We start from the raw sequence: 8,730 nt of genomic DNA, 5'->3' as shown, positions 1-8,730 counted from the left end.
TCTGCACGAGTGCCTCCTGCTGACCGGAGGAGGGAGGACCCTCGCGGTGCTGGGGACCTGGTCTCAGGTGTGGCCTCCCTGCAGCTCTCAGCCCTCAGTGGGCTCTCGAGAGGACGCGAAGCCAGGGCCCGAGGGGTCCTCACTCTGTGCACGGAAGCCTCGCACCAAGATGAAGGGTCTGCTCTCCCCGGAAGCCTGGGCTTCCACGTGAGGTCCCTCGGCCCTGCTGCCCCTCGGTCCCAGGCCTCCCCGGACCCCCACCCTCGGTGCTCCCAGGACCCTGGGAGAGAAGCATTTCCAACTGCCCTGAGGACAGTGCAGATCACGGGGGCCCCTGAGGCCAGTGCAGGGTCGCTGAGGGCCCCACTGGCCAGTGCAGGTCACAGAGGACCCCTGAGGTCAGTCTGGTCATGGAGGGCCCCTGAGGTCGATGCAGGTCACAGAGGACCCCTGAGGCCAGTACATGTCATGGAAGGCCCCTGAGGTCGGTGCAGGGTCGCTGAGGACCCCTGAGGTCAGTCAGGTCATGGAGGGCCCCTGAGGTCGGTGCAGGTCACAGAGGACCCCTGAGGCCAGTGCAGGTTACAGAGGGCCCCTGAGGTCAGTGCAGGTCACGGGGGCCCCTGAGGCCAGTGCAGGTCACGGGGGCCCCTGAGGCCAGTGCAGGTCACAGAGGGTCCCTGAGGTCAGTGTAGGTCACGGAGGGCCCCTGAGGCCAGTGCAGATGGGAAGAGCAGAACCCAGAAGCCGCCCAGAGCCCCCGACGCCCAGAGCCAAACAGGCCGCCTGCCCCCGTGGCCCCCGGCGCCCCTCGGCCGTACAACATGCGCTGCGCGGTCCCGAGGGCAGGCGCCCTGGAAAAGTTGACTCGCAGCCGCGCGGCCAGGGGTTCCGGGCTCGGGGGAGGGGTGCGCGGGGTCCTCCTGGAGCGGGATCCCGAGCCCCAGCCCCGCGCCCGCGCGTGTGCTGACTGCCTGGAAACCCCGGACTGACGGCTCAGGCGGGCGGGGCACCGTCTCCCAGACCGCGGGCAGCGCCCCGATAGAGGGGCGCCGGGCAGGGAACCCGCAGGTGAGCAGAAGGGCCACGTGAGCGGGAGGAGGAGGGTGGCGGCGCCTCAAGGGTCCCCGAGAGCTTACTGATGGCTCCTCAGGTTCTGACACGTGCGGGGCCTTCCTCAGCCTCTCCCGGGGCGGCCGGCGTGCGTGGGGCTGCCCAGGGCAGGTGTCCCGGGGACCGTCCTGCAGACGCCTGACCGGGCTCCCCAAGCCCGAGGAGCTGGGAGGCCTGGGAGGACGGAGACCCCGTCGACCCGAGGTCAGGCACCCCACGGGACCCCGCAAGGGGCGCAGTAATGTCCCGGCCGTGGCCGTGAGGGAGCCGCCGGGGGACGCCGGGGCCCCCCGACCTTGCCGCCCGCCCGGAAGGCTCACGGTCTCCCGGAACCAAGAGACGAACAGAGCCTCGCCAGCAACGCACGTGCAGGAAAGCGGCGTCCTTCCCGCGAGTCTCGGTGACAGCGCGGCCCCCACCCAGGCCATCGAGAGCGGATCCCGGAGGACCCCGCATTTCAAAGAGCCGCGAGCCGTAGTGTGGCCAGTTGCACCTGAAAATACGCCCCCGTCCTGGCATTCCGTGACAAGGACACGACTATTCCTTCCGCCGAGAAATCCCCGGGCCTGACGCCGTTTCCTCCTGTCGCAGCAGGAACGTCCCTCCGCGAGCAGGGTGCCTCCCTGGGTCCACGCTGCCACGGGGTCTCCAGAGCAGAGGGGTCTTTGCGTTCTGGCCAGACGTGGTCCCCGTCGCCGGCCCCGAAGCTGACCCTGCCCCCCCCCCGCCCCTCCTGGAGGAGCCTGGCCATGCTGGCGTCTCTGAGATGCGGGGTCCCGGGCTCGGCGCCCACGGGGACACCACCTGCCGCGGCCCTGCTGGGCTCCCGGGGCTGCACGCGGGGTCAGGATGGGGGTTCAGCTCCTGCCGTGACCCCACATGCCCCAGGGCTTCCAGAATCTTGTCCTCACGTCATCAGACGTCCCCTGAAGGACCAGAGGTGCAGGGTCGTCCCCCCTACGTCACAGATGACGAAGCCTGGATGGGGGGCCGGGGGTCCCTGCGTGTCCCTGCGTGTCTGGGACCCCAGGGCCTCACGAGCTGCCCCTGACCTGGGGGCCCCAGGCCCAGAGGCGGCTCGGCCTAGACCCTGCCATGGACGTGTTTGCACCCCCCTGTCCCCGACCGTCCTCTAGAGGCTGCTGGGCTCCGCACACCTGCCCACCCGCCCCTCCACCTGGTCCAAACCCCACTCACCTGGGCGTTGGCGACACCCCCACCTGGACCAGGTACGCTCTGGCCCCGCCTGCCGGCCATCGGGCCTCCACCAGCTCGGGGTCCCTAGGCCCTCCCAGTGGCTGGCCCTGCCCTGCTGAGGACACACCCCGGGGTCTCCGGGGACCCCGGCCTGGCAGCTCCGCGGATTCACAGACCTCCTCCTTCCCATGCTCCCTCCTTCCGGCCTCAGGACATTTGCACGTGCTGTCCCCCCACCCCTGTTCTTCCCCTGGACCCCTGCCCCAGGGTCTCCCTGGCCTTCCTCCTGCTGACCCAGCCCTGCTCACACACTGTCCTGCACGGCGCCCAGCAGCATCCCTCTGGGCCTGCAGCAGGTGACCGGGTCCCCCTCCCTCTGTCACTTCCGCCCCCCTACGGCGTGTCCTGCGGGGGCAGCTCCGCGTGTTTCTCCCCCTACACCCCATCCTCAGCGTGTAGCGCGGCACCTGCACGCGGCAGGAGCTTCACCCCTGGGTGAACATGGTGCCGCGGAGCTTGACCCCTGAATCCGTGAGCTCCCCGGCAGCTGCGTGCGAGGGGCCGGCCGGAAGGGGGACGCCCTACAGCAGGGGTGTCGTGACCCGGGCTTGGGGGAGGGGTTCTGAGTCAGGCTGGTGGGGGGAGGCGGGGGGGGGGCCAGGGGCCAGGGTCGGGGCTGGGTCATGGGGGCCAGGGTCGGGCGCGGTGGCTGCAGCATCTCTGGGGCCCGATGCCGTGTTCATCGTTCGTGATGTTGGAGCAAAACGAGGAACTGCTGAGACCTGGGAAGGACGAGCGGCCGGAAAGGAGGGACCGTGCGGCCGTCCACGCAGGGCCCACGGCCACGCCCGCGCCTCCAGCCGTCCTGCGCGGCTCTGGCGGGTCAGGTCGCGGCCCCCCACCCGCTGGGCGGCAGGGGTCAGACGGGCACGGCCCCGCGGCGAGGTGCTGGCCCCGGCGGGCGGACTGGGCGGCTCGCGGGCAACGACTTGGGGAGGGGCCCTCGGCCTGCGCCGCGTCCCCCCGACGCCCGGGCCGCCAGCCGGAGGAGGGGTCCTCGGGCCCGGCTGGAGAACAAAGGCGCCTGTGTGCCGTCCTGGGGCCGAGGCCCGCGGAGGACAGAGCGGCTTTCAGCACCAGCTCCGCTCCCCCGCGGTCACGGCCAGCGCAGGGCCCCGGGGCAGGTCGGGGTGACGCAGGCCCGTGATTCAGAAATAGCCACGAGGACGCCGGGCCGCGCATCTGGGGGCCTGGGGCGTCTCTAACCTGAGCTCCGCCTCCGGGCAAACACCGCGGCCTCTGGGGGCTTCTCGGAGACCCCGGGCCGAGGGCTTCGTCCGCTGGGGGCAGGTGTCAGCTCAGGGCACCGCCTGCTGGGCGCGGGGAGGGGGGACTCGGGCGGCGGGGCCGGGAGGACCACGGGAGGCAGCAGGCCACGCCCTGGGGGCACCGGGAGGGACCACGGGTGGGGGGGGCACAGGTCACTTACAGCCTGTGGGACCCACAGCCTGCTGGGACCACTGTACCCTCTCCCCATCCTCCCCCCCCTCTCCCGTCATCCCTCCTCCTTCTCCCCATCCTTCCTCCTTCCTCCCCACCATCCTCCCTAATCCCTCCTCCCTCTCCCCATCCTCCTTCCCTCCTCCCCATCCTCCCTCCTCCCTCCACCCTCTCCCCATCCTCCCTCACCCCTCCCGTCATCCCTCCTCCTTCTCCCCATCCTTCCTCCTTCCTCCCCACCATCCTCCCTAATCCCTCCTCCCTCTCCCCATCCTCCTTTCCCCCTCCCCATCCTCCCTCCTCCCTCCACCCTCTCCCCATCATCCCTCCTCCCTCTCCCCATCCTCCTTCCCTCCTCCCCATCCTTCCTCACCCCTCCCGTCATCCCTCCTCCTTCTCCCCATCCTTCCTCCTTCCTCCCCACCATCCTCCCCCCTCTCTAATCCCTCCTCCCTCTCCCCATCCTCCTTCCCCCCTCCCCATCCTCCCTCCTCCGTCCTCCCTCTCCCCATCATCCCTCCTCCGTCCTCCCTCTCCCCATCCTCCCTCCTCCCTCCACCCTCTCCCCATCATCCCTCCTCCCTCTCCCCATACTCCTTCCCCCCTCCCCATCCTCCCTCCTCCCTCCACCCTCTCCCCATCATCTCTCCTCCATCCTCCCTCTCCCCATCCTCCCTCCTCCCTCCACCCTCTCCTCATCCTCCCTCCTCCCTCCACTCATACCCAGCCGTCCATCAGAGAACCGTGATCAGGATCTCCCTAGTCCTTCTGAATCTGACCGCCCTGCCCCTCCCACCCCCTCACCCCGGCCCATGCCCCAGCCCCTTCTCCTGAGCCATGTCCACCTGGCCAGTTCCTCCCGGGCTCCTCCTCCACTGGCGAGCAGATGCTCAGACCCTCAGAAGGTCCCCCTCCACTCGAGGAAGCCTGCAAAGCTCCCAGATCCTGCTTCCAGGTCCTGTGACTCCCGAGCCCCAACACCCGGGAGCACAGCCCTGGGATCCCGCCTTTGCTGTCCACTGCCAGGCTGATGCCCGGCGTCTGCAGGGAGGGTCCCTGGGCCCTGTGTCTGCTGCCCGGGCGCTGCCCTCTCCCTGCTTGGACCCGGATGGTGGTACCCCCCCCGCTGCCTGCAACTGAACCCCGCCGGCGGGCCCCGGTCATGCCGTCCCTGGCCCCTGGGACAGTGCGCGGTGGCAGCGGTGGAACCCATGAACGAGAGCGGTCTGGGAGGGAGGAGGGAGGGACGGGGCCTGGTTTCTGAGGAGCCCGGTGAGGGCCGCCCAGGGGCAGGCAGTGCAGACCCGAGGGCCACATCACCCTGCAGATGGGGTAGGAGCAGGTGGGACCAACGCAGGCCCAGCACCACCCCCCAACCCTACAGCCAAGGGGAAGAACGTGTGAAATGTTCCTACAAAAGCAGGTGAGAAGGCACTGGGCACCCCAGGGCGCCCGACTGACACGGGCCTGCCGGAGACAAGCGTGGGCAGCCTGGGACCCTGGGTCCCTGCCCTGCGCCTGCCGGGACCCCTTCGGTGGCTGGGGAGGAGATCGTGTAACTCAGACCACCTCCCTGCGGGTGGGGGACGGGGTGGGGCCTGAGGCTCGGGGCTTCCAACACCGTGTCCCCCTTCAGTGGTGGCCCCAGAAAGACAGAACACGTGCAAGGCCAGCTTCTCACCAACAGCGGCCTCTATTTCACTCCCACTGAAACCCTTGCTGAGCACCTACTGTATGCCCGGCTCCAGGACATACAGGGACTACGGGGAGGGACCCCGCCACGTGCAGCTGCAGGCTGAGGGGCTCCCGGGGGCAGGGCTGTGGCCGCGCCGCTCACCTTACAAGGCAGTGGTTAAAGGGATCTCACATGGCGAGATCTCCCCCCTCTGACGGCGAGTGACACCCGGGGTGCGCAGGGACCACGTCTCCTCCCTCCAGCATCTGTCCGTGGACGTCGAGGCTCCTCCCGCGGCTCGGCCCCCGTGGACACGGCCGCTGGGAACGTGGGGTGCAGGTGCCCCTGAAGCTCACCGCCTCTGGGCTGCGGGGTCGGTACCCAGCAGTGCAATTGCGGGGTCGTAGGGCAGCTCCGTGTCCAGCTCCTCGAGGCCACCCCCCCTGTCTGCACCTGTCACCTCCCGACGGTGGCCGTCCTGACGGGCGTGCGGGGGGGGGGGGGGGCGGGGCGGGTCCCACGTGCTGCTGGTGTGTGTTTAAGTGATGTGGAGCATTTTCCCAAGTGTCTGGTGGCCATCTGTGTCATCATATGGTTTCACTCGTGTGTGGAATTTAAGAAACAAAACTGAGGATCAAAACCGAGGGGAAGGGAGGGAAGAATAAAACAAGATGAAATCAGAGAGGGACAAACTCTAAGAGACTCTTAATCACAGGAAACAGACTGAGACTGAGGGTCGCTGGAGAGGCAGGGGGTGGGGGACGGGGAACCGGGGGACGGGAGCGAAAGAGGTACCTGATGCCATGAGCACGACTCATGAATCCCCGACCTCTACCTCTGAAATACGCTTTATGTTAATTAATCGAATTAAATAACATACAATGTTAACTGAATTTAAATTAAAAAGGGTTTTTTAAGATTTTATTTATTTATTTATTCATGAGAGACAGAGAGAGGCCGAGACACAGGCAGAGGGAGAAGCAGGCTCCATGCAGGGAGCCCGACGCGGGACTCGATCCCAGGACCCCGGGGTCACGCCCTGGGCCGAAGGCGGCGCTAAACCGCTGAGCCACCCGGACATCCCGAAATAACACGTTTTTACAGGGCATCTGAGAAGAACAGCAAGACGAAGCAGAGGGCACTGGACCCCATGAGCGCACACGCAGCGGCTCCCGCACCTTCACTCCGTCGGGGCTGCTGCGGAGGGACCGGGTGGGACCCGACCTTCAACGTGCAGCCTGCACAGGGACGCTGACTCTCCAGTCCGAGCAGGAAGCTTCAGCGCAATTTGCATCGTGGAGACGCCTGGTGGGTGCCCGGAACCCCGACACGGCCCGAGCCGTCGGCACCCCGTCCCCGGCAGCGGCACCTGGCCCAGGTGAGGCTCACGTTCGCGGGCACATCCCCGGCGGAGCCAGGGGCACTTCTCCCCGGTGTGCTCTCTGTCGAATCGCACGAGGCACTGACGCCCGCGAGGGTGTGAGGGACGCCGCGTGGCACCCCCGGATCCCGACCGCCCTGGGATTTCTTCCCACGGCGCCAAGCACCGCACACAGGGGCCGGGCGCTGTAGACGAGGTCCGGATGGGCCTCGCGGGGCCGGCCGAGCAGAGCCTGGGGCCGGGGAGAGCGGGGCTCCCGGGCTCACTGAGGACGAGCCCGCGGCGTCCCCCCGGCTCTCCGGGGACTTGCGCTGGGGCCTCCGCCGTCCTGGGGGGGCAAGGCCGTTGCCGCGGCTACTCCCCGCCCAGCCGCCCAGGTTGCGTCCTAACGGGCTCCTGGTGGTGCCGGGGGCGCTGGGCTGGGGACCCGAGGGCCACCCAGGGGCTCCGCCCAGGGCAGGGAGGCAAGACCTTCGGGCCTGTCTCCCCGCGCTTCCTGGGCCTGCCACCTGCAGCGGGCAAGGAGGCGGCGGGCGGCTGCGCTGGGGTCCACCAACCGCGACACGGGCCAGCCGGGCACAGGGCTCCAAGGCAGCCCGGCCTCCCTGCTCGCCCGCCGCTGCGTTTGCTCACTTGACCCTGAATGCCATTGGCACAAGCCCTCGGGGGGGAAAAGTCACTTAAAGTCTGGTCCTGGCCTCACGCTTCTAGCATCCGCTCGTTCGCCCAATTCCCGCTGAAGGCGACCAGAAACCAAGGGTGGCTCAGGGCAGGTGTGTGTCCTCCTGGGGACACACGGGACGGAGCCGGGTCTGCGTGGTCGCTGCACGGCTGAGCGGGAAGGAAGCACAGGCCCGCGGGCCTCGGGAGACATCATGCTGGGCATTGTCTCCCCGGAGCGTGACTTGCTGCAAAGTGATATTTTTGAACTATTAAAATACACGTATTTTTGGGTCTAACCCAGGTGCTCCGGTAAGAGTGTCTAAAAATAAACCAGAACCACTGGCTCCCATGGCCGAGTCCCCACACACCAGTGACTCAGCCGCGACCGGGAGCTTCATCATATAAGGATGTGGACGGCCGGCTCTGCTCCCCGCTTCTCTCCCAAGGGCCCCAAGGCCGAGGTGTCGGTCGGATTCATTGAAATCTTGGGAGAGCGTCATTGGGGACAGGAGAAAGTCGGGCCCCAGGGAGACGTGGTTTGGGGCCAGCGGGGCCTCTGCACCCTTGGGTCGGGCTGCAGGCGGGGTGGCGGGCGGCCCGCGGGCTGGGAACGGCAACTCGCTCCTGAGGGGCCTTATAAGGAGCTCCCGGGGCCTCCGCACGGGCTCCCAGAATAGCTCCCGGCTCGGCCTTCCGACGGGCCGGCGCCAGGGCCCCGAGGAGAGCACCGGGGCGGCCAGCCGGAGGGGTCAGGCCCACACTCCGCCTGGCTTCCTTCCTCCCAGCCGGCCGGGCTCCCTGGTGGCTGCGGGGGGGCGGGGAGGGGGCGGCGAGGCCCTGGGACCCACCCCCCACCCCCCACCCCCCCCCACCCCCGGCCCTGCTCACCCACCGCCCCCTGCCAGCCCAGGCTTCTGCGCTCTCTCTGGCCGCCTGGCAAAGCCCAGTTATTCTTTTAAATGTGTAAAATGAAACACGAGGGGTGATAGGCCAGTTATATTGACATTCAGAAATAAAACACTTCTGGGGGCGCCCGGGTGGCTCCGTCGGTGAAGCGTCTGCCTCTGGCTCAGGTCGTGATCTCGGGGTCCTGGGATCGAGTCCTGCATCGGGCTCCCTGCTCAGCGGGGAGTGTGCTTCTCCCTCCACACCTCCCCCCTGCACGTTCTCTCTCTTTTTCTCTGTGTCAAATAAATAAACT

The 8,730-nt window shown here is 68.0% G+C and overlaps 1 long non-coding RNA gene across 2 annotated transcripts; it reads left to right on the top strand.

The window, feature by feature from the left end:
• Positions 1-304: 304 nt before the first annotated feature.
• On the top strand, positions 305-8,313 carry LOC144302077 (uncharacterized). Of its 2 annotated transcripts, XR_013368973.1 has the most exons (4): positions 305-379; positions 639-1,071; positions 6,590-6,863; positions 7,831-8,313. It is a non-coding gene; the product is annotated as an uncharacterized LOC144302077 (long non-coding RNA). The 2 variants fall into 2 exon arrangements; XR_013368974.1 differs by lacking the exons at positions 305-379; positions 639-1,071 and adding an exon at positions 4,467-5,233.
• Positions 8,314-8,730: the final 417 nt, after the last annotated feature.

The sequence above is a fragment of the Canis aureus genome, chromosome 30, assembly GCF_053574225.1.
Source record: "Canis aureus isolate CA01 chromosome 30, VMU_Caureus_v.1.0, whole genome shotgun sequence".
NCBI lineage: Eukaryota > Metazoa > Chordata > Mammalia > Carnivora > Canidae > Canis > Canis aureus.
This window is presented reverse-complemented; position numbering and strand designations above follow the sequence as displayed.